Source organism: Equus caballus, chromosome 25, assembly GCF_041296265.1.
Source record: "Equus caballus isolate H_3958 breed thoroughbred chromosome 25, TB-T2T, whole genome shotgun sequence".
Taxonomy (NCBI): domain Eukaryota; kingdom Metazoa; phylum Chordata; class Mammalia; order Perissodactyla; family Equidae; genus Equus; species Equus caballus.
The window spans coordinates 8,207,021-8,213,796 of record NC_091708.1 but is presented as its reverse complement, the minus strand read 5'-3'; the positions used below and the strand labels follow the sequence as shown (position 1 = coordinate 8,213,796).

The 6,776-nt window shown below is 34.4% G+C and overlaps 1 pseudogene; it reads left to right on the top strand.

Annotated features, from left to right (window-relative positions):
• Window positions 1–1,151: 1,151 nt before the first annotated feature.
• On the top strand, window positions 1,152–3,741 carry LOC138920832 (centrin-1-like; annotated as a pseudogene).
• Window positions 3,742–6,776: the final 3,035 nt, after the last annotated feature.

Below are 6,776 nucleotides of genomic sequence, written 5' to 3'. Positions count from 1 at the left end.
GAGTAGAAGATGAAAACAGTGACAAACAGACACGTATCAATGGAGCCTGGATCAAAGGAGATGGGGTGACGGAGGAGGGTGAAACGGGTGATTAGGCACATGGGTGTGGTGATGAATTGCAATTGGTCTTTGGGTGGTGAGCATGATGTAATCTACACAGAATTCAAGACACATTACACTGTACATTCGAAAAATAAATAAATATAAAATAAAATATAATGTGTCAAAACCAAAAGAAAAAAAACAGAAAAAAAGAAAATATCAATGAAACTAAGAGCCGGTTCTTTGGGGAAAAAAAAATGATGAATCCTTGGTGAGGGTCACCAAGAAAAAAAAGGCTCAAAAAAAATCAGAAATAAAAGAGAAATTACAACTTATACCTGAAAACATCATAAGAAACTGAATTGCATGCCAACAAGATGAACAACCTAGAAGAAATGGATAAATTCATAGAAATTAGCCACCTTCCAAGACTGAATCATGCAGAAAAAGAAAATATGAATAGACCAACTACTAGTAAGGTGACTGACCCAGGAATTAAAAACCTCAAAAACAAAAGTCCAGGAGCAGATGTCTTCATCGGTGAATTCTACCAAACATTCAAAGATTTACTACCTACCCTTCTCTAATTCTTCCAAAAAATTGAATTGTGGTAAAGGTTCCCAAACTCATTTTACAAGGCCAGCATTACCCTAATACCAAAACTAGACAAGTATACCACAACAAAGAAAATTAGAGGCCAATATGTTGGATGAACAAAGACGCAAAACTCCTCAACAATATATTAGCAAAGCAAACTTAACAATACATTAAAAGTCATACAACATGATAAATTGAGATTTAGTTCATGGACACACAGATGGTACAATATCCATAGATTAATGAATGGAATACACCACATTAACACAATGAAGAAAATAAATCATATGACCATCTCAATAGATGCAGAAAAATCATTTGACAAAATGCAACATCCATTTATGGTACAAAATCTCAACAAAGTGGATATAGAGACAACATATATCAGCATAATAAAGATTGTATATCACAAGAACACAAGTAACATTACACTTAACAGTGAAAAGATAATAGTTTTTCTTCTAAGATCAGGAACAAGACAAAGATTGTGACTCTCACCACTATTATTCAACATGAAATTAGATGTCCGAGGCAGAGCAATGAGGCAAGAAAAAGAAATCAAAAGCATCCAAATCAGAAAAGAAAGAATTACAAATGTCAGTATTTGAAGATGGCATGATGTTATGTATAGAAAACCCTATAGAGTCCACCAAAACGCTGTTAGACTTAGTAAATAAATTCAATACAGTTATGAGATACGAAATCAAGATACAGAAATCTATTGCATTTCTATACACTAATAACAAACAAAAAGAAGGAGAAAATAAGAAAACAATCCCATTTACACCTGCATCAAAAAGTATAATATACCTAATGATAAATTTAACCAAGGAGGTTAAAGATCTATATACTGAAAACTTTAAGGCAATGATGAAAGAAACTTAACAAGGCACAAATAAATGGAAGGATATTCCATGCTCATTGATTTAAATAATTAATATTGTTAAAATGTCCATACTATCCAAAGCATTACCTATCAAAATTTTAATGACATTTTCACAGAACCAGAATAAATAATTCTAAAATTTGTCTGGAACCACAAAATACCCCTAATAGGCAAAGCAATCTTGAGAAAGAACAAAGCTGGAGGTATCATACTCCTTGAATTCAAAATATATTACATAGCTATAGTAATCAAACAGTATGTTATTGGCATGAAAACAGACACACAGATCAATGGAACAGAATTAAGAGCCAAGAAATAAACCCACACGCATATGGGCAATTTAATCATGACACATGAGACAAGAACTTAGAGAAAGGAGAAAGGACAGTATCTTCAACAAATAGTGTTGGGGAAACTGGACAGGCACATGCAAAAGAATGAAACAAGACCACTATCTTACATCATATACAAAAATTAACGCAAAATGAAGTAAAGACTTTACCATAAGACCTGAAACCATTAAATTCCTAGGGAAAAACCTAGGCTGTACACTCTTTGACATAGCTGTTAGTAATGATTTTGTCAATCTGACTTCAAAGACAAGGGAAACAAAAGCAAAAATAAACAAATGAAATTACATCAAACTAAAAAGCTTCTGCACAGTGAATGAAACTGTCATCAAAATGAAAAAGCAACCTACTGAATAGGAAAAGATATTTCCAAATCATATTTCTGACCAGGGGTTAAAATCCAAATTATATAAAGAACTCATAAAACCCAATAACAAAAAAGACATAGTTCAATTAAAAAGTGGGTAGGGGAACTACATAGACATTTTTTCGAAGAAGATATACAGATGGAGAAGAGGCATATGAAAAGAGGTTCAACATCACTATTAGGAAGATGAACATCAAAACCACAATGATACATCACCTCCTACTTGTTAGAATGGCTATTATCAAAAAGACAAGACATGACAAGTGTGGGAGAGGATGTGGAGAAAAGGGAACACTTGTGCACTACTGGTGGAAATGTAAATTGGTATAGCCACTATGGAAACAGTATGGAGATTTATCAAAAAAATTTAAGAATAGAACTACCATATGATTTGGCCATCCCAATTCTGGGTATTTAACCAAAAAACATGAAAACACTAACTCAAAAAGATATATGCACTCCTATGTTCATTGCAGCGTTATTTACAACAGCCAAGATATAGAAACAACCGAAGTCTTCATGTATGGATGAACGGATAAAGAAGATGTACTATATTTACATAGACACAACAGAATGCTACTCAGCCATTAAAAATGATGAAATCTTTCCATTTGTGACCACATGGATGGACCCTGAGGGTATTATGCTAAGTAAAATAAATCAGATATAAAAAGACAAATATCACATGACTTCACACATGTGTAGACTTCTTTTAAAAACAAAACAACACAAATAGAAAGTCATAATTACAGAATACAGCTTGGTGATTCTAGAGGGAAATGGGTTTGGGAGGTGGGTGAAACAGGTAAAGGGTGTCAATTGTAATGTGATGGATGGTAACTTGACTTTTGGTGAAGATCAGTTTGTAGTGTATACAGATGTTGAATTTTGCACACCTGAAACTTATATAATAGCATATACCAATTTTACCCCAATTAATAATAAATTTAAAAATCACATAGGAAATAAAACCTGGAGTTACGCAAAAGGAAAAAAGAAAAAAATGCCAAACATGGCCTTGCAAACCAGAAAAGAATGGTGGGTCCTCAGCCTGAAATTGAAGATAAGAAGCAAGAAGTTCATGAAGCATTTGACCTCTTCCATGCTTATGGAAGTGGGATCATGGACATGAAGGAGCTGAAGGTGGTCATGAGAGCACTTGGCTCTGTACCCAGGAAGGAGGAGATAAAGAATATGATGCCTGAAGTGAACAAGGGAGGCATAGGGAAGATCAGCTTCAATGGCTTCTCAGCCATGGTGATTCAGAAGATGGCCAAGAAAGACACCAAAGGAGAAATCCTGATAGCTTTCAGGTCTTTGATGATGATAAAAACCCAGAAGATCTTTTTCAAATAACTAAATCACATGGCAAACTAGTTAGAGGAAACCGCACTGATGAAGAGCTATAGGAAATGAATGATGAAGCCTATCGGGATGGAGACAGTGAAGTGAATGAGAAAGAGTTTCTTGGGAAGATGTAAAAGACCAACCTATATTAAAGTTGGTTTCTCCTGCAAGCATGTGTAGAGAAGTTGAGGGATATGCTGGGTTCCCTGCTTCCATTTTGTGAAACCTTGAGTTAGAGGACAGTGCTATCCCTCCTCTTATATCCTAACTTGTCTAGATACTTGTATTTCCAAATCTTTGGTTCAATTATAGAATTACAAAAATGCTTTTAATATGAGGCTCAGTGGAACACAGTGTTGATTATCTCCAGTTGATCATGTAAGGAGAAAATGAGTATTGTCATATACAGCAGAACTTTGATTACTCTTGGCTTTGGTGCCTGTCGCTAGAAGCCTGAAAGTATTTTTCCTCTTGGTTCCTCAGGAACCCAGGTTTGTCAGTTTCAGGCAGGATTCTTTCTATTTAGCAGCATAGGAACCTTCAAATTGTCAGAATGTTATCTTGTTAGTGTTAGTGGTTATTACAACTAATTTCATCACATTGGTCTCATTTTGGTAAAAATGATCACAGAAGAGAAATATACAATGGCACAGAAGAAATTACAAAAACATAGAGAAAAGCATAAAAGACTGTGAAAACTAATGATATATATATTATATCAATAATAATTAATGTGATTCATTTATTCATAGAAATAATTTATTGAGAATTTCAGTTTCTGGTTAAACTTGTGAATAGCTTGGAGGTAATCATGCCTTCCTCACAATAAGGAAAAAGCTAAAGAAACTGAAAGTCATTCTCTTTAGACCCATCAGAGCATTCAAATCCCAGGAAAAGTGGCTGCCTTGATAATTGGAGACACTCAGGATAAAGAGACTTACAACTTCTGGGAGCAGAAGCCCAGGATCAGCAGCCAAAAGCTGGAGACACTACCAGTAGAAAAACTTAAAGTAGAATTAATATATTGCTGGACACTCTCATGGGCTAACTTAAGAAATAAAAGCTCTGGTGGGGCCCATCCTTAGGGAAACCTCCATGCATTTATGAGTTTTAATTCAAGAAGTCCCATCATGTAATCCATATGAAGACTAAAGGCAAATTTCCATGCGTTTCTGGAAGGGGGAGGAGAAATATAACCATTTGAAATATTCCCAGAGCTCACCACTCTCCTTAACAAAGGCCTGTTCTCAGTGGAAACTATTTATCAGAGCCTGACCTACTTAGATATTACCACAGCCTTATCAATCCAGGGGAATGGAAATACCCGACATTAATCCCTTCTAGCCTTCTTGTTTCATCTAGATGGTGGAGAAAGCTAGGAATTACTTGTGAAGGTCACAGACCAGGGACATAGGCTGGTTAAAAGATTAAGCCTATTATCATCAGACCTTAGAAGCCTATAATCATGGGACCTTAGAAGACATTCCTTTCCCCCACATCATTCAACCACATAAATAGGTCTTTAGTGTAAGAGCAGATTACAGCAGAAAGACCTGCAAGTCATAGATCTTACTTAAGGAGAAATCTTTAGGGAACCCAAAGCCAACAGAGGACACAAAACAAGGACACTAGAGGAAATTATAGTCTCTGAAACCACAGTTACAGCAAACAGTAAACATAGCCTACCTCATACGCAGATAAACATAAACCTCACACTAAAGGCTTGTTTACCTCAATTCATTTTACCTGATACCTCATGTCCTCATGTTACGGATTGAGTTATGTCCTGTAAAAAGTTATATGTTGAAATCCTAATCCCATACTATCTCAAAATGTGAATTTATCTGAAAATAGGATTATTGCATATATAATTACATAAATTGTGATAATGTCATACTGAAGTTGGGTGGGGACTTAATCTAATATTAATGGTGTTATTATAAAAAGGAGGAATTTGGATACAGATTAAAAACACAGAGAAAATGTCATGTTAAGATAAAGGCTGACATCTAGGCTATTATTCTACAAGCCAAGGAAAGCCAGAAATTTCTAGTAAATCACCAGAAGCTAGGAAAGATGTATGGAACATGTTTCTACCTCACAGCCCAAAGAAGGAAGTAACTCTATTTCATCTTGATCTCAGACAGCTAGCCTCAAGAACTTTGAGACAATTTTTGTTGTTTAAGCCACTTATTTTGTGGTACTTCATTACAGCAGCCATGGGAAACTAACAAGCCAAATTTCAATAAAAATTGCAAGGCATTTGAAGAATCTAAAAACAACCTGGCGAGAAAAAGGAAGTACCAGAAACAGACATAAATATGCCAAAATTTTGGAAATATCAGATTTACAATTTAAAATTACTGTAAAATTATGCTAAAGGCTGTAATGGAAAAAAAGTGGCAACATTCAAGATAAGATGAGTAACATAAGCCAAGTTATGGAAACTCAAGTAAAGACTCAAAAGAAAAAGCTAAAAATCAGAACACTGTAAAAGAAACAAAGAATGCTTATCATGCTCTTATCAGTAGACCAGACACAGCTTAGGAAGGAATCTCTGAGCTTGAGGCAATGTCAACAGAAAGTTATAAAACTTAAATGCAAAGAGCAAAATGAAGGAAAAAGACAGAAGGGAATACCCAAGTACTATGGGAGAATTACAAAAATCATAAGATACATATAATGAGAATACCAGAATAATAAAAGTGAGACAAAGAAGTGAAAGAAATATTTTAATAATGTTGAGAATTTTCCAACATTAATGCCTGACAACAAGTCGTATATATATATATATAAATCAGAGAACATCAAGCAATATAAATACAAAAAGAAATTTTGTATATCAGGTCTATTACCCTCAAACTTCTGAAAAATCAAGGATAAAGATAAAATCTAGAAAGAAGACAAAAAGAGATAAAAGACCTTAAAAACAGAGGAGCAAGGAAAAAATTAAGTTGGATTTCTCTTCAGAAATAAGAATAGAGTTAAATATTTAAAGTGTTGGAAAAAAACACTCACTTAGAATTCTGTATACAGCAAAATTGTATTTAAAAGCGAAGGAGAAATAAAGATTTTCTCAAACAAACAAAAATTGAGGGAACTTATTGACTGTAGACTTGCCTTGTAAGAAATGTTAGAAAATTGTTACTTAGAGAGAAAGACAATGTCATAGGTCAGAGATGCAGAT